Source organism: Saimiri boliviensis, chromosome 15, assembly GCF_048565385.1.
Source record: "Saimiri boliviensis isolate mSaiBol1 chromosome 15, mSaiBol1.pri, whole genome shotgun sequence".
Lineage (NCBI taxonomy): Eukaryota > Metazoa > Chordata > Mammalia > Primates > Cebidae > Saimiri > Saimiri boliviensis.
In genome coordinates, this window is record NC_133463.1 from 27,573,390 (window position 1) to 27,598,503 (window position 25,114).

Genomic DNA, 25,114 nt, shown 5'->3' on the forward strand with positions numbered 1-25,114 from the left:
GGCAAGATATTTAGATATATAGATACAGGATGCTAGAGATTCCCAAACATATACAATTCAAAAGGGTCTTCTCCATAGCACATTAAAATCAGACTATCAAAAATCAAAGACAAAAAGAATTCTAAAACCAGGAAGAAAAATGTTATCACTTACTTATAAGGGAATCCTCATCAGAATAACAGCAGATTTCACAGCAGAGACCTTATGCAGTCCAGGAGAGAATAAATTGATATATGTGAAGTGTTAAATTCACAAATCCAGTTTAGAGTGGATTTAAACTGCACTTTAGACCAAATGGACCTTACAAACATTTACAGAATATTAACAGCTACAGAATACACATTCTTCTCATCAGCACGTGGAACATTCTCCAAGTTAGATCAAATGGTGTGACATAAAATAAGTCTCAACAAGTTTTTTAAAAATCAAAATTATATCAAGTATCTTCTCAGACCACAATGAGATAAAACTAGAAATCAATAACAGGAACTGTACGAGTATACAGAAATTAAACAAAATGCTAGTGAATGACCACTAGATGAATGGAAGAAATTAAAGAGTAAATCAGAAAGTTTCTTCAAATAAATGAAAATCAAAACACAACATACTAAAACTTAGAGAATACTGAAAAAGCAGTGCTAGTTAGGAAATTTACAGCAATAAATATCTAAATCAAAAAAGTAAAAAGATTTCAAATATCTATTGATGTACCTCAAGGAACTAGAAAAGCAAGAACAAACCAAACCCAAAATTAGGAGAGGACATTAAATAATAAAAACCAGAGCAGAACTAAAGGAAATAGAAACTTAAATGAAATAGAGAATCAACAAAAGGAAAAGTTTTTTTTTAAAGATAAACAAAAGCAATAGTTGGCTAGTTAGAATAATCAAAAAAGAGGTAAGACCCAGTAAACAAAATCAGAAATGAAAATCACTAGTGAAATAGCATATATTGTTGCTGCTTCCAGAATTAATAAAAATAACTAAACGAAATTACATTTAGGAAACAAACTAAAAGGGACTCAGTATCTCAATATTCAGGGATTTTTAAAAAAATAATGTTCTCACTATGAAATTTCATTTTATTATTCATAAAATAGAAGCATCTTTCTCAGGATGCATTTAAAAATGGAAGACTTTAAAATATTTCTGTAATTTTATATCTGTGAGTAAAATTATATGACTGTACAAGCTGTAAGGCTTGAGGACAATAATTTTTCACAATTTTTCAAAGGGTCAAGCTAACTTAAAAGTTAACATTTTAAAATACAATTAAAAAGTAAAAGTAAACCTTATGCTATTTTCTCAAGTCAAAAAAATATATACAAACATATACAGAGATAGGCATATATTAAAGGACATAGAATACATATCTAGAACCCTAAATTATTACCATTCTCAATCAAGAGATTAAAGACAACAGGGCCGGGCGCGGTGGCTCAAGCCTGTAATCCCAGCACTTTGGGAGGCCGAGGCGGGTGGATCACAAGGTCAAGAGATCGAGACCATCTTGGTCAACATGGTGAAACCCCGTCTCTACTAAAAATACAAAAAAAATAGCTGGGCATGGTGGTGCGTGCCTGTAATCCCAGCTACTCAGGAGGCTGAGGCAGGAGAATTGCCTGAACCCAGGAGGCGGAGGTTGCGGTGAGCCGAGATCGCGCCATTGCACTCCAGCCTGGGTAACAAGAGCGAAACTCCGTCTCAAAAAAAAAAAAAAAAAGACAACAGGTGAATTTTGGAGTGTCCTTTCATGTTAACCAAGCTCAGATCCACAATTTTATCAGTAGTGAACCCATTATTACTTCTCTGAAAAATCCAAAAGACAGTGTGTGTACTTTTATTCATATAGTAATACTTATTTAATTGAGTTAATTAATTACAGCTTAACCAAAAAGCTCAAACAGACCTCACACAGCATTCAAAGCATAGCCTGAAATCTAACCCTGCCTCCCTCTTCTTTAAATTGGCCCTGAGAATGAAGTCAATAAACTGTCAATTAATAACATACTTTCTTTGATGACTCTTCTGTAATTCACTATCATCCCACTTCATAAATTTTTTAGTAAAAGTTCTGGGATTTCAAGTAAGATACCTCCTTCATGGGAAAACTCAGTTTAAGAGTTTTCTGCTACCAATAAAACAATAACACAAACTGGCTGATGATCCTCCCACACCATACTGTGTAGGTATGAGCACTCAACCAGTGAAACCTTAATTTGTTCCACCAATGGCACAGAAAACTACTCCAATATATTGACGAAATAAATCTGAACATTAGTGTCTTGCATTTAGTTAAGACCAACTTTGAACTAGGTTACTTGTCGGCAAAAACAATCCTGAATCAAATAGGGTTAATAAAATAAACATAATTAGTATCCCACTATTAGGACCAAGATGCTCCACTATGCATATATTCTATCAGCTTCTAATGGTAATGCACTATTCTCAAGGCTTGCTTCCCCAAACAGCATTATCTTCCCACTTGGTAGTCAAATACTTCTGAAGTATAATGAAGACATATAACCTCTACCTCACTAGTCCAGGTGGCACTCTAGACATCTCTTTTACGAACTGCCTACATATCCTGACCTATTTACTCAGATTCTCAGCCTCTTGCCCACTGTCAGAGAAACTCCCTAATTGATATATTTATCCTGCACACAGAGTTCACTGACCTCTTATCCTATAAATAACAGGTCCCTGTCTTCATGCCCTTAATTCACTCCAAGGATTAGTCTTCCTCATTGTCAGATGCCCTTAAATCGGCTCAATGAATCCACTTCATATTTATTACAACTAATGTGCCAAACACGGGGGGCACCTTTTGTCTTAATGGCCATCTGACAAAACAAAACTAAACAGCATTAACAAAAAGTATTAAAAAGAGAGTGGTGAAATAACTAGGTTAAGTGAGAAACAGGCAATTTTTGACAGAGTTGATTAGTACTAACAAGAGAGCAGACAAGACCAAATAGTTAATGCTAAACTGATAAACCAGTAAGAAGACGAAACAAGCAGAGTGGCTAATGTCAAATGGGTAAAAACATGAATGTCAGTCCATTTCTATATTTTCGCCTTTTTGTTTGTTTGTTTCTGACGGAGCCTTGCTCTGTAGCCCAGGCTGGAGTGCAGTGGTGCAATCTCGGCTCACAGCAACCTCTGCCTCCCAGGTCCTGGTTCAAGCAATTCTCCCGCCTCAGTTTCCAGAGTAGCTGGGATTACAGAAGCGCACCACCATGCCCAGCTAATTTTTGTATTTTTAGTAGAGACGGGGTTTCCTCATGTTGACCAGGCTGGTCTTGAACTCCTGACCTTGTGATCCGCCTGCCTCAGCCTCCTAAAGTTCTGGGATTACAGGTGTGAGCCACTGCCCCCGGCCTATTTTTGCCTCTTGATAATAGCTATTAGCAATTGATTCCCATTATCTCCCATTAACGACAGGTTTATCATGTAAATTTTACTAATTCAAAACACCTACTCAACACCAACCATATGCCTAAAAGTAAACATTAGGCACTAAGAGATAAATAGCCCCTGTATTTGAACTGTTCATAATTTAGTAGGAGATGCTGATACAAAATTAATAATCATATTGTTTGATAAGTTCTTTAATAAAGATGCAGTAATTCCTCAGTATCTGGGAATTGGATCTAGCAGTCTCAGTGGATACGGAAATCTGCTGATTGTCAAATCCCATATATAAAATGGTGTTTCATTTGCATATAACCTACACAAATCCTCCCATATACTTGAAATAATCTATAGATTTTTTAATACCTAGTACAATATAAATGCCATGTAAATAGTTAGTATACAGTATTGGTTTTTATTTGTATTATTTTCTATTATTTAATCATTATTTTTTATTGATTTTTTTTCCTAAAATTTTTGATCGACCATTGGTTGAACCCACAAGTTGGAATGTATTGACACAAAGAGCCAACTGTATTCATATGAGGTTACAGAAAGCAAAGGTGAAGCAAATAGGACAGACACCTAACATGTCTTGGGAAGCAAATTCGTAAATAAATTTTCAGTGAGGTAATGATTGAGTTGAATAAAATGGAGAGGATAACGTAAGAGAAGAAGAAAAATAGTGAGCTTTCAATCCAATAAAAATTGATTACACTAATAAAATGGTAAGAGAATGGCATGTTCACGGAACTGCAAATAGTTCCACATGATGAGTGGATAATATGCACACAAAAATACCAAACAATATGAGGCTCTTGTTGTCCTGCTAGGAAATCTGAACTTTACACAGAAAACATCGGGAAGGGGGCAGGAAACAAAATTTTGGAAAGGAGCAAAAAGATCAGATCTGTCTTACAGAAAATGTTTATAGAAAAGTCTTAGAATGTGTTGATTCCCCAGCGAGATGGAAAATGAGAGAAAATAAAAGTTTAGAATGATCCCCAGGATTATGAATGGACTCACTGATAATACTACCATTCATTGTACAGAGAATAAAGGTCAAGGGGTATGCTTAGAGTAAAATGGTAAAATTAACCTTAAGTGTTGGGTCTTATGTGCTCATGAATTATCCAACAGACAATGTTCATAGATTATTAAAAATTCACCTGCAGTTCAGGAAAAATGTTGGGACTATCAATGTTAGAGAATAGCACAAATTTACCATTTCATCTTTACAGAAATGACTGGAATTATTCTGGGTACATAATATCAATTCCTTTTAGCCATTGGATTCGCCTTTTTCCATGAAAAAAAACAAACCAAAAAAAAAGAAAAAAGAAATGATTTTCTTTTAAAGCAATCACATCTGCCAGTAGAAAATACAAATTTCTTTTAAATTTTCCTTCTTTCCTAATCCCTGAATATCCTCTCACAGGGAAGTGCTTTCTGATAAAACAGAAAACAAAGACTATCTTATTTCTATTTTTTGGGTTCCATCACAAACTCGTGCCATTATAATAATAACTACTACTTTGATGTGCCAAATCTTATTCTAAATATTTTAATTACATGAATTCATCAATCTTCATGACAACCCTGAGATAAACACTATCATTATACCCATTTCACCAATTAAAAAAAAAACAAAGTTACCAAAGAGTCAGAAACTAGCCCATGATCACAAAACTCGTATGCAGTGGAGACAAAAATCAGTCTGCTTCTAAAGCCCATTATTTTTAACCACTATACTACATAATCCGTCATAAATGATACTACTCTAATAAATCAGGATTATGCAATCATCAAAATTTAACCATAGCTATGGTGAACTACAGATAGAAACATAAATAGATATGCATATAAACGAAAAAGTAGATCACCTTACTGAGATAGCTGTAGTATAAATGTTTTGCCAGAGCCAAGCCACAACCAGCAAAACACAATCACAGGAAAGAAACATGTATTCTTTTTTTTTTTTTTTTTTTTTTTTGAGATGGAGTCTCACTCTGTCTTGTCCAGGATGGAGTGCAGTGGCACAATCTGAGCTCACTGCAGCATTTGCCTCCCAGGTTCAAGCCATTCTTGTCTCAGCCTCCTGAGTAGCTGGGACCACAGGTGAAGAAACACATATTCTAAAGCCACACTACATGTGGGGCTGTGCAGAGTTTCTGCAGCTGCTTCAGAATCTTGTTACTACTGGAATTCTACTGACTCTAGAATGCACCAGCCCTTAAATTACTTAAAACATTCTCTATTCTTAATGCCACTTTAATTCCTTTAATGGTGGTATCATTATAGAAAAAATACGGCTAGTTACAAAGATAAAGCACTCTATGAATCACAGGGGAATCTGCACCATGGAGGATATGTGTGCCCATTGTCCAGAGCAACACTTTTGCAAAACACTGTTTCAGTTCTTCTCCTTCTCAACTAATTTTAAACAACAAAGACAGACCTATATATTTTCAGTAGAAACCATACTTCATGTGCCCATATAACCATTCTGTTTTTCACTTTCAAGAGAGTATTCAGGCCAGGCATGGTGGCTCATGCCTATAATCCCAGTATTTGGGGAGGCCAAAGTGGGTGGATCACCTGAGGTCAGACCAGTTCAAGACCAGCTAGCCAACACGGTCAAACCCTGTATCTACTAAAAATCCAAAAATTAGCTGGTTGTGGTGGCACACGCCTGTAATCCCAGCTACTCGGGAGGCTGAGGCAGGAGAACTGCTTGAGCCCCAGAGGCGGAGGTTGCAGTGAGCCAACATCATGCCACTGCACTCCAGCCGAGGTGACACAGTGTCTTTAAAAAAAAAGTCAACAGCATATTCAATAAATTACAAGATATTCAACACTGTATTATAAAATAAGCTTTGTGTTAGAAGATTTTGCCCAGTAATAGGCTAAGGTAAGCGTTCTGAGCATGTCTAAGGTAGGCTAAGCCTAGCTGATGTTCAGTAGGTTAAAGATATTAAATGTATTTTTGACTTACAATATTTCCAACTTACAATGGATTTATCCTAACAAAACCCCCAACATAAGTCGAAGAATATCTATAGTTATCACTGGTATTTAGCATAAAAATAAAGTGTTCATCTGAAGCCAGCCCTGGTAATCTGGCTAGAGAGTTTGGAGTTACGGCGAGAGAAGTCAAGTAATGGCCAGAAAAGTTAGTATCTTCAAACTCTAGAATAATGACTTCAGAGCAGCCTTATGCAGCAGAAAATCTGGATGCCCGTGCTGTCGTAGACTGAGTCCCATTAGGGGTAACTGAAGTAAGGAACTCCAAAGCCCTCTTGTTTGACACCATGAGTACTGGTTCAGTTGATGAGGGAAAAAAATCATTTAAGAAATCACAGGAAAGAATACACTTACAGTCCAAACATTTTATTTAGCCAGGGTGCAGTGGCTTACACCTGTCATCCCAGCACTTTGGGAGGCCAAGGCAGAGGGATACTTTGAGCCCAAGAGTTTGAGACCAGCTTGGGCAACATAATGAGACCCCATCTCTATTTAAAAAACAAAAACAAAATCATTTTATTTAAATATAAAACACAAATGTATATTCATTCACTAACTTTGGGTTTACATAGAAACAAGGACTTTAACTTCTGCCTTATCTTACATAAATACCTTTAAAATATCATCTACAATTTCTGCTTTCAACTTTTTTATTGAGTAAGCTCCTGTTTCCATTAAGTTACTATGAGGATAAAATGAGATGGGATTCTTAAAAGAGCACCTGATACTAATAAACGCTAAAGAAAGTTATTTTATTTTATTTATTAATTTTTTTTTTGAGACAAGTGTTGCTTTGTTACCCAGGCTGGAATGCAATGGCATGCTCATGGCTCACCACAGCCTCGACCTCCCAGGCTCAAGTGATCCTTCTACCTCAGCCTTCCACATAGCTGGGACTTCAGGCGTGTACCACCACACCCAACTAATTTTGGTGTTTTTTTGTAGAGATGGAGTTTCACCATGTTGCCCAAGCTGGTCTCAAGTTCCTGGGGCTCCAGTGATCCACCCACTAAAGTGCTGGGATGACAGGCACATGCCACCACGCCGGGCAAAAAGTTTTATTTTTATTATGCGTGCAGAACTTGGTTTACAAAAAAAGTAACATCTATACAGAAATTTGGTTTTTTCCCAATAACCCTATGAGGTAGGCTAACATTTATTAGTATTTTCATTTCACAGTGGAATACTTGAGGTACACAGCAGCACATAAATGACAAACACCTAATAAATGATATAGCTGAGGCTTAAACCCAGCTCTAAGAGTAATGCAGGCAATCTCTCTTGAATGAATGACTAAAGAAAAGGAACTAGAAATAGAATGTAGGATGATTCATCATATCTCCCAGAAAACCTCTTTCAAAAATGATACCTAGGCTGAAAGGGACAAAGCAGTAAGGACCTGGAAACCTGTACCCTTAACCAAACACATTAGAGATGGTTACAAATTGACTTGGAATACAGCAACAACTTGAAGCTACTATTCACTGGTTGAGAAAAGTATATATAAAAAGAAAACACACCCAACATTCCAATGTTATTATGTTGCAGTTGCATATTGTTGCAGTATTTACAACCAATGCTTTATTGAGAAATATATATATTTTTTAACTGACAATTTTTTTCAAAAGCTGACATAAAATTATTTCGAATCAGTGACCTCCTGTTTATCAAAGAGCACATAAATGCCAAATATGCTATTCACATAGACAAAAGCAGAGATAAAGTGGACCAAGTAGTATTTGGGGATTGGAGACAATAGAGGGCTTCCCAAATGAGGGTGTATGAAAACCTCAAAACACATTTTAGATTCCATTTAAAACAGACAAATTAATTTTTATGTCTACATCATTTGCTATTTTTAGTGATCTGAATATATGTGATAAACTTTAGCAAAGTAAAAACGTTTAGGTCCACGTGTTTAATTTTTATGAAATTTAAATAATATAATATCTAAATATAATTTTTTCAGCTACAAACTGCAGAGGCTTACTTCAGCAACTATAATCACTAAAAGTAACGGATAAAGCTGGTCAGCATATAAATTGATCACATCTCTCTGAAGGCCAAAAACCTAGAAGATGACAAAAGAGCTCAACATTTTCCAGCTGCCGAGGGGTAAAAGCTTTCAACATTTGGATGTATGCAGACATCTTATTTTCCCAGGATTTCAAAGTCCACATGCAGGCTGCTGTTCAGCTATTATAAATGGGTAATTCAAGTAGGGCATGACTGCTTCTTGTATTAACTTGATAAAGATGTTTCACTAAATGCATCAACAGTTGTGTTAAGTCACCCTTTCTTTCACAGGCTGGCTGAGGCTTACTTATGCCAAGCTTTGTTAACAATAAATCCAATAAAAAAGTTTTCTTCACTTCTGAATTTGTTTTTCTATGGCTAAAAATCAAGTTCTACTTAATAATTAACTCCAAGCTTACCCACATAAACTAAATTTAATCTAATAATCCCAATATCCAAATTTTAAAAGTGTCTCAGAAAACAAACCAGCAATAACAATCCAAATATCTTATATTCTACAATTACTTAAAATTTTTAAATGATTCCCCAATTATACTTATCTGAATATTCTGAAATACTATAGAGGAAAAACAACCTTACCACAATATGTACCAAACACTTTTTAACAACAATTATACATTTTTACTTTTATAAAAATATTGCCTTCAACTAATAATTACCATTTAAAACAAAACAATATAAGCTAATTGAAAATATTTACAATGCTAAAATAAGAATTTTCCACTCTTGTACAACCTTTATTACTCAAGGCTTAAATATCAATCCTTCCTTGGAGACCTTTCTAACATCATTCAGTCCTCCCTTCAAATTAATCTCTTTTTCCTCTGTTTTTGGATAGAAAAACTTTTCTCCCAATCAATTATATCATTTTTGAAAGTCAAATTTGTTTTCAGAATTAGTTGTATGTGTCTATAGACTACTTGACCAGGGATCTGTACTGAATACCTTTCTATACCAGCCTCTAGCATGCAGCTAGCAGCCAATAAATAAAATTAAATAGAATTCAAGGACTTAAATAATCATTATTTAGAGTCTGAATTCTCCATAGTCTGTGCTCTTTCATGTAATGGTGAAGAATATAAGATCCATATTCAAACTGCCTATATTCTATGTAAAATGCTTAGAATAATTTCTGGCACATAGAACTATTAGTATTATTACATGTATTGCCTCTATTACCCTAAAGAAAATTTAGTTCTTATTTCTTTGTTCCTCATTTCAATGAAAGGCATTCTACCGTTCACGCAGCTCTTCAAACCCACATACCGGGTGCTTGCCTACTGTGCTTTTTCCTTTGGACAACATATCTAAATAATCACCTCCTGTAACCCATTAGTATCCCACAAATCTATGTAATTCTCTCCATTGACATTACCAGTTTTTCACTGCAACATATTCCTAGCTTTTCTCACGGCCTCCTGTCATCTATCCTCATCCACACTACTTCCTATGTTAGTTTCTAAAACATAAATATAAGAAAGCCTTTTAACTAGTCCCTTTCGCACTCAGTCCAACCCCTTTAAAATGACTTTCGAGGCCCTTTATAATCTGAGCAAGCCTTTCTTAGCTCATCAGGCACAAACTATTACCATTGATCTCATCCCATTCGAAGCTTCAATTACACAGAAATTGTTCATAGTTTAGCCAAACTTGATCAATTGTTTCTTCTCCAACCCTTAATTAAGGACTCATCTTAGACGTCACTTATTCCAGGAATCCTTTCCCAAGTCAAAACGACTGAGTTAAGGATATCTTTCAATGTGAATGCCTAATACTTTGTTTTATGGCATTCTTTCAACTACGTTTTAAATGTCTACTTACCAGTATGTCTCCGTCAATGAACTACATATAAGCTTATTAACAAGACATAAAAGGGTCTTATTCATCTTTATATCATAAGGTTCTAGCATCAAGAAAATATGTGTTGAATGAATAAAGCTAACTACTTGGTCACCTGAAAATAGCCATTTAAAGTAATATAAATTAAAAAAAGAACATCAGACAAGAAAGTCAGTCTTACCTCCTTCAGTCATTACATACCTAACTCTAATGACACTTGCCCAAATAAAATGTTTGCCTTTTTATTCTTCTGGACTAGAAATGATCTTGAAAGTCTCCCACTCAAAATATATGTATTTGTCTACACAGGATAAGTAATTATAACAAATCTTGTTTTTAGGATAACTGATGATTGTTGATTTAACAATATCAAACTGATTTTTTTTAAATGTATCAGTAACTTATTTTAATATTGCCTGTTCCTCCTTCACTCTTTCCTCTCCATTCGGTGGCTGTCTATCACCCTGTCAGAGGTAATACGTTTTGGTCCAGTCACGTTCTTTCTTCCTGAAAAGATTATTCACTAAGCTCTGCTTGCTTTTCATCTACTACAACTCATTATTTCAGAAATTCTCATGTCCACTTAGAAATGAATCATTTTTAGATTCTTGACTTTTCTCTTCCTGTGTCTCTGTCAACTCTTATCCATCTATCCCAAGGAAATGTTCTATTTCTCAGTTTGAGCCCAAAAGTGACACTAATTATAGCTAATAATTCTAAATAAAGTCCAAATCAAGAAGAGCGGAACTGACTGGAAGTGAGGATAAAAACAAAAAAGAGTGGCAATATGATGAACCTCCAATGTCCTATTACAGATATGCTGATAAATACCTTGATAGTGTCTCTACAGAAGTATCTATCCCATTCTCCTAACTAAACCTATTTTACCTAGAGTAGATGATTTTAGATATTAATCAAGTTTGCTGTTATTATTAACTCTTCCTGTAAGATTATTATCTAGAGTATTAACTTCCACTAGTATCCATTAAGAATTTGGAATATTTCAACTTCATCAAACGTTTAACAAAAAAAGATTTAATAAGTTTACCTTTATTTATTTATTTATTTATTTGTTTATTGATTTATTGATTGAGGCAGGGGTCTCACTTTGCTGTCCAGGCTGGTCTCAAACTCCTGGTGGACTCAAGTGATGGTCCAACCTTGGCCTCCCAAAGTGCTGAGATTTTAGGCATGAACCACCACACCTGGCTGAACTTGGAGTTAAACTGTGACAATCAATATCTTTGTTCCTATGTCAAAATATATTCAAATATTCAAAGAGCTATTTTTCAAGTAAATATCTGGATCCTATTTTGCACTATCCCTGAGAGTTGATTAATGAATGATAAAATTCCAACTATACATCAAAAAGATGACACATTTTATTTATAACTACAAAACAATTATCAGAAAAATAAAGTTAAACATTCCAGGCAAACTATTCAAAGAGAAATGCAAATTATGATATCTTACAATTTGATATTTTATTCACATAACATTCAGATCCCTCTTACCTCCTCTTTACGCCCCCCTCCACCCACACTGCTGCAAAGCATCTTTAAAAATTGAGCTGTAGACTCTGTGACTTTTAGGGCACATGTATTCCTTAAAAATGAAATGTAATTTAATTATTAAAAGTTACATAAGAAGTATGCAAGAATGCTATGTGTGAGCCAAATAACCTTAATGATCTCTAAATAATTGATTGAAAATAAGTAATTATGGAGAAGAAGTATTTTTTAATGTCTATAATGATTGAAGCAAATATGTTACAAAACATAGAAGAGTAAAAGTATGAATGGGAGTATATTCATAATCCCATCAAGCACTGGTACCTGATGGTACTATTAAAAATAATTTTTTGCCGGGCGTGGCGGCTCAAGCCTGTAATCCCAGCACTTTGGGAGGCTGAGGCGGGTGGATCACGAGGTCAAGAGATCGAGACCATCCCGGTCAACATGGTGAAACCCCGTCTCTACTAAAAATACAAAAAATTAGCTGGGCATGGTGGCGCGTGCCTATAATCCCAGCTACTCAGGAGGCTGAGGCAGGAGAATTGCCTGAACCCGGGAGGCGGAGGTTGCGGTGAGCCGAGATCGCGCCATTGCACTCCAGCCTGGGTAACAAGAGCGAAACTCCGTCTCAAAAAATAATAATAATAATAATAATTTTTTATGAATATATAAATATATATGCATGCATATATTCATATGTATAGATTGAAGAAATTTTATAAAACTGGAATCTTACATGAAGGTTTATACTTTTATTTTTTCACACAACCTTTTAATATGAACATTTTCCTTTGACATCAAATATTTCCTATTGGCTGATTTCAAAGACATCCTTTGTGAATATAATGACTTACTTGGTAATTTGCCTACTATTAGGCAACAACAATAATTTGTGATTATCATAAATTAGCTGGCATAAATACCCTTATAGCTTAAACACAAGGTTTTCAAATGTATCTTTGATTACTTACTTGGGATATAGTCTTAGAAGTGGGATTAAAAAAGATAACCACATTTCTTCATAAATTTTGCTAAATTGATTTTTAGAGACTCTGCACCAATTCATATATACCTGCCAGACTTTTATGGAAGTACTCATATCACTGTAAGTTCTTCATTGTTGTTTTATCATTTAGTAAACATTTATCAATTTCACAGGTTAAAAAAAAAAGTTCCTTAGTGTTTTAATATCCATTTCTTTGACTACTTGTTAATTTGAATTTTTTTATGTGTCTTTGATCATTTGTGTTTCTTACTTTTGTCTCCTTTGGCCATTTTCCTCTGGTGTATTTGTATTTTTATTATAACTTCGGCTATCATATTTTTGCAGAAATTATCACAATATTTCAGATTTTTATGTTTTAATGGAAATTAGATAAGATGTAACTTTTACATCTGATAGTTTAAATAATACTATATAAAGTGTTATATTCTCATAAAAAATAAATTACTAAAATTAAAATATCATAATCAACAGAATGTTACTTTGGTAAGGCTTGGAAACTCCACTTTCATGTGTGTAGAAAGCTACATATATCCATCTATCATAGATCATATTATAAATCATCATAGAGATGTGAGTATCTATCTATACATTATGCAGATAAATATATACATGTATCTCCTTAATGCCTAAAGCAGCACCTAACCTATAATATATACTCAAATATTTGCTGTATTTAAAAAAAGTACGTATAAGTTAGAACACATTATGCACTTAACTAAACTAGGTTAGAATATTTTATTTACTTCATTAACAAAGCCTAAAACAAAACCAAAATGAACCTTATTCTGGCAAGTTTCAGGTATTGGCAAAGCAATTGGCTGAAAGGAACGCAGTATGGCAATATCTGAAAAGTAAAACTCAAGTTAAGGTCGACAGAATTAGCCTAGAATTGTCAACAATCAATATTTCCTTTGTCTTTAAGAAACTGTTACTTCATCACTGCCCTCTGCCGGTGGTATCATTTCCCTTTAATTTTCCCACCATGCACTGAACCTTCATAAAATTATTTCTGATCTGCCTCTATATTTAAACCACTCATAGCTAAAAACAGCCTAGCCATCTGGAATTTAGTAAGGCTTTTAAGAAATGAATTGTGCTTCAATGAAGAGCTCTGCGTTGTTAAAAGCACACCCTTTCAAGTTATCTGAGTCTGACTCTGTCGCTCTGCACCTTTCATTGCCTATACACTGTTTTACAAATCAGCAAATTACAGATAACTGATAGAAAAGCAAAAAAATTCTTGACTGAAGGTGGGCAAATTCTGTCAGGTAGAAGTTCAATTGATCTCACTTCCCCATTAAGGAAAAAGCCCATTTATTCATTTCCAAATCTATTTTAATATTACTGATCTACAAATGCCTCTGTTTTTAAAATTCTCCTTTGATACACTGCAACGTATACCTGGTTCTCTCATTAATGATGAGTTAAATAAAATCTTTAACACTTATCTGACTTATGTATCTATATGAAAGTTATGATTTTACATTTAAAAATTATTATTTAACAGACTGAAGCCAGACTACATTTTTCCAATCCAGAAATAAAATATGTGCCTGCAAACAATAGGGCTATACCCAAATGGCAAAAATAATTTCCTCTGGACCAGCCTATATTTACCGAATACCTCTCATACACTACTTATGGTTCCCTGCCATTAGGAACTCCCAGCTTCATGGGGAAAGAATCCTATAAACAGTTAGGATATTTGCACTTGATACAGTCAAAGTGCTATGGTTGCGCTTAGAAAAAAGTAATTAATTGGGAAGGGAGGGGAGAGAAAAGGGATGATGAGGAAGAGAAAGGGCAAAAGTCAGAGGGAGGTGAAAATAAATATCCTCAGTAAAGCACTTAAACTCTCACACACTAAGAGACCACAGTCTCACTTATTTACCAAACAATGCAATGGCATAATAATGATTCCCATGTATACTGGACTGAATAAAAGGAATGCAAAGCTGTCAGCAGAATGAAGTTTTTTCTAGAGGGGATAGAACAACTAGGAGAAGGGACAGGTTGCAAACACTGATGTGAATTTCACCCCTAAGAGCAGGCGTCCCCAAACTACGGCCTGCGGGCCGCATGCGGCCCCCTGAGGCCATTTATCCGCCCCCCACCCGACGCACTTCAGGAAGGGGCACCTCTTTTATTGGTGGTCAGCGAGAGGAGCACAGTATGTGGCGGCCCTCCAATGGTCTGAGGGACAGTGAACTGGCCCCCTGTGTAAAAAGTTTGGGGACGCCTGCCTAAGAGTTTTGTGAAGAACTCCTACTGGTTCACTACAGTTTCTACTCCTCTTCTGGCCTATATGAAAGCTACTATACAGCCAACTTCAAAATCTGCACAGAATCACAAGGTTAATGTCATTAGATCTTAAACACAAAAGCTATGAATTGCAAAAATAAAAACTCACATAGAAAATGTGTATTATTTTCTAAGTAAAAAATAAAGGTAGTTTTGATACATATAAAATAGTAGTTTTGATACATACAAAAGCATACTTTAAACAAATTATAAGGCAGTCCATATTTTCTAGTGAGGTTCACTTGCGGCGCACTATACAACTTGAATTTTTTTGTATATTAATTCACTACTTACTAATGAAGCTACTATTTACTCTAAATACCAGTTTACACTTGCTATACAAACAGTAAAAAATGCAGACATTTTGACCTTGTGCTACATAAATGAGGGAAACTGGTTACCCTCAAAGTTCAAAAGATTTCTCCCCCTGGCTTCCTTCAGAATCTGGGACCTTTCAAAGGAAGCCAACAAAGTAATTTCCTGTTGCTACTGCAACTGTTCCAGACTCCTAAACATCATAGCTTCCAGGAGACATTTCAATGTGGAAGGAGAATAATGGAACTAGGTAAAGGATTTGCTCCTAGCTTCAGAATTGCATAATCATAGGTTTGTAAATTTTTACCTTGAGAAAAAAGTTAAAGTGGATACCATTAGCTGGGATGTTGAGATTAAGGAAGGAAAAGAAGAGACTCAGAGAAAAAACACACATTTTTAATGACAGGTTAATATAGAGTACTATTTTGAACAGAGTAATTTATACTTAAAATCCACATTATGTTTTTAAGTTTATAGTGTACTTGAAGATACATAATTTAATCTTCACAACAATCTCAGCAGATAAGAGTATCTCCATTTTATAGATGGCAAACCAACACTGGGCCAGGCGCTGTGGCTCACACCTGTAATCCCAGCACTTTGAGAGGCCAAGGTGGGAGGATTGTTTGAATCTAGGAGTTCAAGACTAATCTGAGCAACATAGTGGGACTCTGTCTCTACAAAAAAAAAAACCCAAAACTTTAGCCAGGAGTGGTGGCTCATGCCTGTATACCTAGCTACTCGGGAGGCTGAGAGGGGAGGTAGACACTGCAGCATCACTGCACTCCTTCCTGGATGACAGAGTGAGATCCTATCTCTAAAACAAAGCAAATACAAAAAGAAACCAATACTCAGAAAGGCTTACTTGCTCAAAGTAATATAATTTATAAAGGATGAATGGAAATAATATAATTTACCAAATATAAGCCTTCATATCATTCATTCATTTATTCAGCTGTGGTTGTTTATATGTTTACTCCTCAATATATTAGAAGTTGATTTATTATGGAGACTTATATTTGCAATATACTTGTTAGATGAATAAACGAATGACTATGTTTTAAAAAAAGTAGAGGAACAAAAATATGAGAATGACAAAGAAATACTGCAAGGTGGTGCTTTAATAAAGATAAATTTGAGAATCAGTTACAACACAAAGTAACTTCATAATTTGAAAAAAGAATAAGTATTTTAAACATACATATATGCCTTGTTTTCTGAAAACATTTAAATATATGCCTATATTTAAATATCAGTAAATTCCCTTAGTTACTACCTTAGCTAGAACTTGACATTTCTTGTACTTGAAAATAATGTTTTCAATAAGATAGCTATTAAACTTTTTGGGAAAAAACAATCAAAATACATATGGCAAACAGTTTACCACACCTTTCACCTTGTGTGTGTGTGTGTGTGTGTGTGTCTGTCTGTCTGTCTGTCTGTCTGCCTAAATGGGAGGAAAAACTATATTTTAAGTAACTAGTAGGATAAAAAAAATTCTCTGTACTACAAATATAACATTTTCAAAAGGTAATGTCCATACAATTATCATAATCCTTTAGAAATTGTTTGTATTATGATTAAAAAGTATTTTGTTCCTATGTTCCCACAACTAGCCCGTATGGTAAAGAAATCAGTAAACTTACTTTTATGCGTAACATCTTTAACATTTGCTTCCCTTTCTGGGCTTGTGATTAAATGTAACATTTTGAAATCCCAAAGTTCTGAGAAAAGCATAAATCCTTGTCTCACAGCTGCTGTTTGACTGTGGAAACACATGCATTTTCTTTTCAAGCATCTACCATCAAAACTCCCAAAGGGCTTGGACTGGAGAACACCTGCATCTCTTCATTTAGTTCCAATAACAGTGCCTAAACTCCAAAATTACAAAAATAGATGCTCTGTTCAGCTGTAGTTACATTTTGCCCCTAATTCCCGTGAACAAAAATGCTAGGAGCATGAAATCATTCAGGCAAGCTCTGTCATCAAGAGGATAAGATTTTTTGCACCAGAAGCCCAGTGGGAACATGATAGAAAACTGGCAACAATTACAGATAAAGTACACAGTAAAGTCCTCAGGGAGGAAAGAGGAAATGTAATAAGATAGATGGGTATAATTTTTACACATTTATGCCCAAACCACAAATGTGAATTGTCTTTAATTGCTACAATATATAAGCATTCTTACTCATGTGTTCTGTCAAAAATACTAAAAATACAACTTCAAGGCAATTCCCTTATTTTTACATTAGGAGCATAATTTTTTGAACCAACCAAAAAAACACATTCCCTACAAATTTGAAGTTACAATATAAAATACTGCCTCCATTTCTAAAACTCCTAAACAATTTATATTCTAACCAACCAATTCTGAATGGTAAAACAAGAGTGTGTTGTCTGTTTACTGGTATGTTTTAATCAAGAGACAGAACTACCTCCCAATGTAACAGTTAATTTACAGATTACAATCATAATCGTGACTTTCCTCTCCAATAACAATGATCAAAAGTTTCCCATATTTGATGAGTAAAATTTTTAATTATTTTTATCACAATTTTTTAAAATTAAAAATTTTATACTATTAAATTCCTTTATTTTCTACTTAGAAAATAATAAACATTTTCTATGTGAGTTTTTATTTTTGCAATTCATAGCTTTTGCATTTAAGATCCAATGACATTAACCTTGTGATTCTGTGTAGATTTTGAAGTTGGCTGTATCACAGCTTTCATACAGGCAAAAAGAGGAGTAGAAACTGTAGTGAACCAGTAGGAGTTGCTTTACAAAACTCTTAGGAGTAAAATTGACATCAGTGTTTGCTACCTGCCCCTTCTCCTAGTTGTTCTATCCCCTTTAGAAAAAACTTCATTCTGCTGACAGCTTTTGCCTTCCTTTTATTCAGTCCAGTATACGTAGAAATCATTCCTATGCCACTGCATTGTCTGGTAAATAAGTGAGACTTCGTGGTCTGTTAACATATGAGAGTTTAAGTCTTCGTTAATGGACCAAAATCAATTAGGTGAAATTTCATAGAAATAAGTATAACATTTTCCACGTAGATTAATAAACTAATGTAGACATATAAAATATGTAAAAATGTCTTAAGAGTAGTTCGCGTGGAAAATAACCATGGTTTCCATGTAGCATACAAGCTCAAGACAAAGAGCAACTGAATAGAAGTTCCCTATACAAATCTGAGAAGTATATATGTTGTAGTTTGTGGTATGTGGAGGACTGTGTTAAATTTTGGAGTAACATTTTAAAGAGGACATTTTCAAACCTGTAGTGGAAGTAGTCAGTTTGGGAATCTGAAAACAAATCACATAGAAAATTACTAAAATAAATTTAAGATGTTTTGCCTAGCAATTTAATTGGTGGGGTGGAGGAAGCTTTTGTGAAACATCAACCATGTGCAGGTAAGAAAGGCAGAACTGAGGTAGTGCTGAAATTGACTGTGTTAAGAGGGAAATAGTGCCATTAATTGAGAGAGTGAATGATGAAGTATGAAACAGGGAATAAAGATTATACTGAGTTTAGTTTTCAATGTGTTAGGCACCATTAAAATATCCATCAAAAAGATTTAAGTAGCAGCTGAAATTGCAGTCCAGATCTCAAAAGAAAATAAATGGACAGAAAGATATAAACTTATGGTTGGTTGCTGAAAACAGATATAGTGACTAGGTCATTCAGATAGAAAGAGAAGGTCAATAATGTGATCTTGGAAACAACCTCTATTTAAGGCACAAAGGAAAGAAACATCTCTGAGGAAGGGAACAAAGCAAGGAATACCAAGAAACTACATTGTTCTGAAGTCAAGAATTGTGAGCGACCTAAGATCGTATACTACCACAATTTCATACATGCTGTAGAAGACAAGGATCTGAAGTCACAGATAAGGGCTTTATTACGCATGGCACAGGAAAAAATACCAATATCAACATATCTGCATCAGTTCCCTTTTCCTACAAGCCTCACAGAGGTGATAGTGTGCAGGTTTGTTCAGATGGCTGCCTGTACATGAAGTGAATTATATAACGAGAGATGAACCCTAAGTTAAGGAACCAAATGTTTTACAACAGTAAGCATGTTTTCTCTTTGCTCTAGAATGAGACATGATATTTGTCTTTCAAGGCTGTTCACTATAAGAACGTCTTTGAATAGACAGTCCAGAACAAAGGGCAGTCAGTGCCTCCATTCACAAGAAGTACAAAAACCACAAAAGACCTATGGAACAGGAACCCCCAACCCCTGGGTGATGGATCCGTATCAGGCTGTGTCCTGTTAGAAGCAGTAGGCAAGCAAGCAAGCATTACTGCCTGAGCTCTGCCTCCTGTCACATCAGCAGCAGCATTAGATTCTCACTGGAACAGAAAGTCTATTGAAAAATGGGCATACGAGGGATCTAGGTTGTGCATTCCTTATGACAATTTAATGCCTGATGACCTGAAGTGGAAAAGTTTCATCCGGAAACCATCCCCCACCAGCCAAGTCCATGGAAAAATTGTCTTCCACAAAACAGGTCCCTGGTACCAAAACAGTTGAGGACCACTGCTATATAGACTTGTCTTTTAACATCTAGAAGCCAAGAGAGACTGAAGTTTTAATAGAAAGGGTATGAGCAACCATAGCAGTAAATGCTGGAGAGGATGAATATCAAATGAAATGAAGGGGGAAAAAAAGCTAAAAAAGGTAAGATAATATGTGTTGTCAGGTATGTTTCAGGCTGATATATTATTTTGTGTCATCTATAATAATAAAATCAGACCAGAAAATGGAAGTTATAGTCCAGTGAACAAAGATTCTAACAGTAATTAGAACTGTCTTACAGAGGAAGATATTGGTAGATATTTCCTCTAGTGGTAGATACATGCAAAAGAAAAAGGAAGACAAGGAAGAAAAGAAATAGAGAAAAGAAAAGGAGGCTAACATGTATTAAGAACTTATTTATCTGTCAAATATATTTATGCCCTTGAGCATCTGTCATAGATGTTCATTCATTTATTCATTCACTCAACAAGTGATTTTGCATGCATTCTTTGTTCATTAATCAATGATAGGCCCTGGAGATAAAATGATAACCAACCAGTGATTAAGTCTGCCCTCATGGAATTTATTGTCAAGTGGTAAAAATAGGCTATATAAATATATACCATCTTAACAGCTATGAAAGAATGAAACAAAGGCACTTAATTAAATTGAGTGAGTTGGGAGGAAGTAGGGAAAAGGCAGAGTCACAGAAGTCTTCGTTGGAGTAGTGGTTGAAATGAGATCTTGAGACTGAGCTGGAAATAAACAGGTCTAAAAAGGGTAAGGATGGTTGTGAGAATCCTAGACAGAAAAAACAGTATATGTAAATATATAATCACCACAAAAAAAGTCAAAAAAGGCCAGCAGAGCTGAAGCAAATAGCAAAAGACATGTAAACAGAACTCCTAACACTGGCTTAGAAACTGAAATGATGGCCTAAATTCTTCTGACTCTAAGCTGATAGTAATTCATGGTCATTTTATATCCCTAAATAGCAGACACTCCAAAATTTATTTACACATTAATACCATGATTAACAAAGACTCAGAACTTTTTGGCAACCAGAACCTGCTATGAATCATAGGCAAAATATAGCATAAGAAGAGCCAAAGACCATATTAAAAAGACAAAGGAGTCTGCACACAATGACTCAGGCCAGTAATCTCAGCACTTTTGGAGGCCAAAGCAGGTGGATTACATTAGGTCAGGAGTTCGATACCAGCCTGGCCAACATGGTGAAACACTTCTCTTCTAAAAATACAAAAATTAGCCAGGTGTGGTGGTGCACCTCTGTAATCCCAGCAACTCCAGAGGCTGAGGCATGAGAATCATTTTAACCTGAAAAGTGGAGGTTGCAGTAAGCTGAGATTGTGCCACTGCACTCCAACCTGGTGACAGAGCAAGGCTCTGTCTCAGGGGAAAAAAAAGATAAGAAAAGAAAAATACTTAAAACTCATTTTTATTTATTTATTTTTTTTTATTTTTGAGACAGGGTTGCATTCTGTCACCCAGGCTGCAGTGCAGTGCACGATTGTGGCTCACTGCAACCTCTGCCCCCCAGGCTCAAGTGATCCTTCCATCTCAGCCTTCCCAAAGTGCTAGGATTGCAGGGATGAACCACTGCACCTGGAAGAACCTACTTTTAAATGTTTTACATATCAGTTACAGTCACCAAGTGCTTCTACCTATGAAGGAACCAGTGAAGCATCTATTTCTCTATTTGACTTGTTATATCTATACAAATGTAAGAAATGTGTCATTAAATGTGTCATTCTGTAACCATAAATACAGAATGTGTACTAACACATTGTATTCTAATAAGAGCCTTCAGCTCCTTTGCTGTTTATCAGAGATAGGCAAGTGCAGAATGCAATCAAGTAGGGAAGAGGGAAAAGTATAAAGGGAATTGCTGGGCTTCAAAGACAAAGCAATGCTGTAAGATCATGACAGCGTGGTTCTTCTGACAGTGCTTAATATAAAGTAAAAAAGGAGATCCTTTAAGTTAGAAACTTTTAAGACTGGGTGATGTAGTGTTTGGCAAGGTGGATTCTAAGGTTAAAAGAGAAAATGGTAAGCAACCCAGCATGGTGGGAAAATGTTATAGTTAGAAGTCCCAAATTCTAGTTCAAAGTCTGACTTGCTAGGCACTTGGGCAAGTCACTGAACTTCTAGGTATCTATTTCCTCCTCTGTAAGACACAAATATTATTTTCTGTTCCTAAAACAGTTTTGATTTGTAAGCAAATAAAATAGTTTACACAATGTGATTTTTTAATCATAAAGTACTGTTTTTATAAGTTTTACTAATACCATTAATATTTCTTCCAGTCGTAATTCCTAATCCCCATTAATAAAGCTGTCCATTCCCCCACATTCTCAAATCACAGTCAAAAGACTGCCTAAGTAAGTGTCTCTCAAAAGTCACTTCCTGATGATTTTTACATAACATCCACAACATTTACTGGTCCCCAGGTTAACCACCCATACCCCTCAATTTTAAAGTATATGCACAATGGGAGCTGTCTTCCACACATCATGCCGTGACCCTAAAAAGCCATTTAGCATGATCATCGTTCAAATTCTACAAGCCCGTGGGAAAAGTTCATTAACAACCTCACCTGGGCATTTATCTACTTGTGTGTTTTTTGTTTGTTTGTTTTGAGACAGAGTCTCTTGGCTACAGAAAACGCTAATGTTGCAGATTAGGTGAATTTCCTTAACAGCAAGAAAAAATTAAATCTTTATAAATATTATAGGTGTCATAGATAATTTTTCTTATACCAGTTTACTTTTAGAGCCATATAAAAAGTTAAAACCACAAATAAAATTTTGTGATCCTAGAAATGCATTTAAATTAAAAGACAATATAAATATTGTTAACAGATTAGATGATTTAAATAAGTTTGACTTACTAATTTATTTTAATTGCATATATGGTAAAACAAATATTCAGAGTTCCTGTCCAACTCAAGAATAAGTGGCAAATTCAAGTAAGATTAATCTCTTCTTAGGTATCAAAATTGTAACTGAATGTTCTGGTCATTTTATTTTTAGTCATTTATTTTATTTTATTTCTTTTTTTATTATTATTACTTTAAGTTCTGGGGTACATGTAAAGAACATGCAGGTTTGTTATATAAGTACATGTGCCATGGTGGTTTGCTGCATCCATCACCCCATCATCTATATTAGGTATTCCTCCTAATGCTATCCCTACCTTATTCCCCCAACCCTCTGCTATCTCTCCCTTAGCCTCCCATCCCTCAACGGGCCTCAGTGTATGTGTTCCTCCCCCTGTGTCCATGTGTTCTCATTGTTCAACATTCACTTATGAGTGAGAGCATGCAGTGTTTGGTTTTCTGTTCCTGTGTTAGTTTGCTGAAAATGATGGTTTCCAGCTTCATCCATGTCCCTGTAAAGGACATGAACTCATCCTTTTTTATGGCTGCATAGTATTCCACAGTATATATGTGTCACATTTTCTTTATCCAGTCTACCATTGATGGGCATTTGGGTTGGTTCCAAGTCTTTGCTATTGTGAACAGTGCAGCAATAAACATACATGTGTATGTGTCTTTTTAACAGAATGATTTATAATCCTTTGAGTATATACCCAGTAATGGGATTGCTGGGTCAAATAATTTTTCTGGTTCTAGATCCTTGAGGAATTGCCACACTGTCTTCCACAATGGTTGAACTAGTTTACACTCCCACCAACAGTGTAAAAGTGTTCCTATTTCTCCACATCCTCTCCAGCATCTGTTGTCTCCCGATTTTTTAATGATCATCAATTTAACTGGGGTGAGATGGTATCTCAATGTGGTTTTGATTTGCATTTCTCTAATGGGTCTGATCATTTTAATATCATCTTAAGTTTATTATTTGAAAACAAAAATTACTATATGAATAATTCTATGAAGAAGTTTACTAAACAACATATTTAAGAAACATAATTAAATAGGCATTAACAAAGCCATGATATTTAACCACCAATCCCTTCTTTCTATAAAAGTGTTAGACAAACCACATAGGTCAAATCTGGCCCACTTCCTGCTCTTATAAACAAAGTTTTATTGAAACACAGTCACATCCATTCATTTAAGTCTTGTCTGTAGCTATTTTTCCGCTATAACAGCAGAAATAAATAATTGAGATAGAGACTGTATGGGCCATAAACCCTAAAATATTAGCTGTCAGGCCTTTTAATAAGGTTTTTACCAATCTTTGCCTTATAAGACTCGTAAAATCTTTTCTCCATAGGGATAACCCTAGTTTTGATCCTGGAGTCAACTCCAATCATTCATTCTTTATGGCTCCATACCCATTCTTATCAGGCTGAAATCTTTTTTGAGGTGTGCTGTCCTTAGAAGCATGCTAAAAGAGAGCATCCTCAGACTCACCTTTCAAACACGAATTTCCAGTTTTCAATGTGGATGCCATTCAGCTGCAAATATTACTGCAATATATTCATCTTTCAAATGTTTTGTGTCCCTGTACACATTCACTTGTGCAGATTTATTCAATATTCACCTCTACATAGTCTCTGCTCAGTTAATTACAAATCTTTTCCTAGTATCTACGTGAACATACTAGTGCTGAATATACTTTCTATAAACTACAGTATTGTTGGATAATGTCAATGAATCTCTACTCTTAAGCAGCTATATGAAACTACTCACTAGCCCATTACTTCTAGAGAGAATATGTGGACCACCTATCTTTTAAAACAAATGTCTGTATTACTATCATATTGATAATCTCATTGACTGAACACCCTGACTTTGCTAATCTACATACTGGCTACGTGAATTCATGGCTGATACTGATCTCCACCTATCACACTTTTTACTTTTCTCAGTCTTCACTGATTCTTCTGATACGTCCTCTCAATATGAGACGTATAGCTTTGCTATTACACTGTTGAATAAAATGAAACAGATTCTATTCAAAGGGCTACCAGAAAAAAAATAAACTCTAAGAAATGAGGTAATGACCTCTGAGATTTTTTTCTCAGTTCTAACATCAAATCTTTTCATTCCTAAAAAATTACAGAAGGTAAAAACATAATTTACACACGACAAACTGTGGGTTACAAAGTGCTACTATCTCAAGAAAATATGCATTATAATCATACACTAT

General features: G+C 35.1%; 1 protein-coding gene across 10 annotated transcripts in view; it reads right to left on the reverse strand.

Moving 5' to 3' along the window:
* The window catches only part of VPS13B (vacuolar protein sorting 13 homolog B), an 805,060-nt gene that overhangs the window by 532,907 nt on the left and 247,039 nt on the right, over positions 1-25,114 (reverse strand). The window lies entirely within an intron of this gene.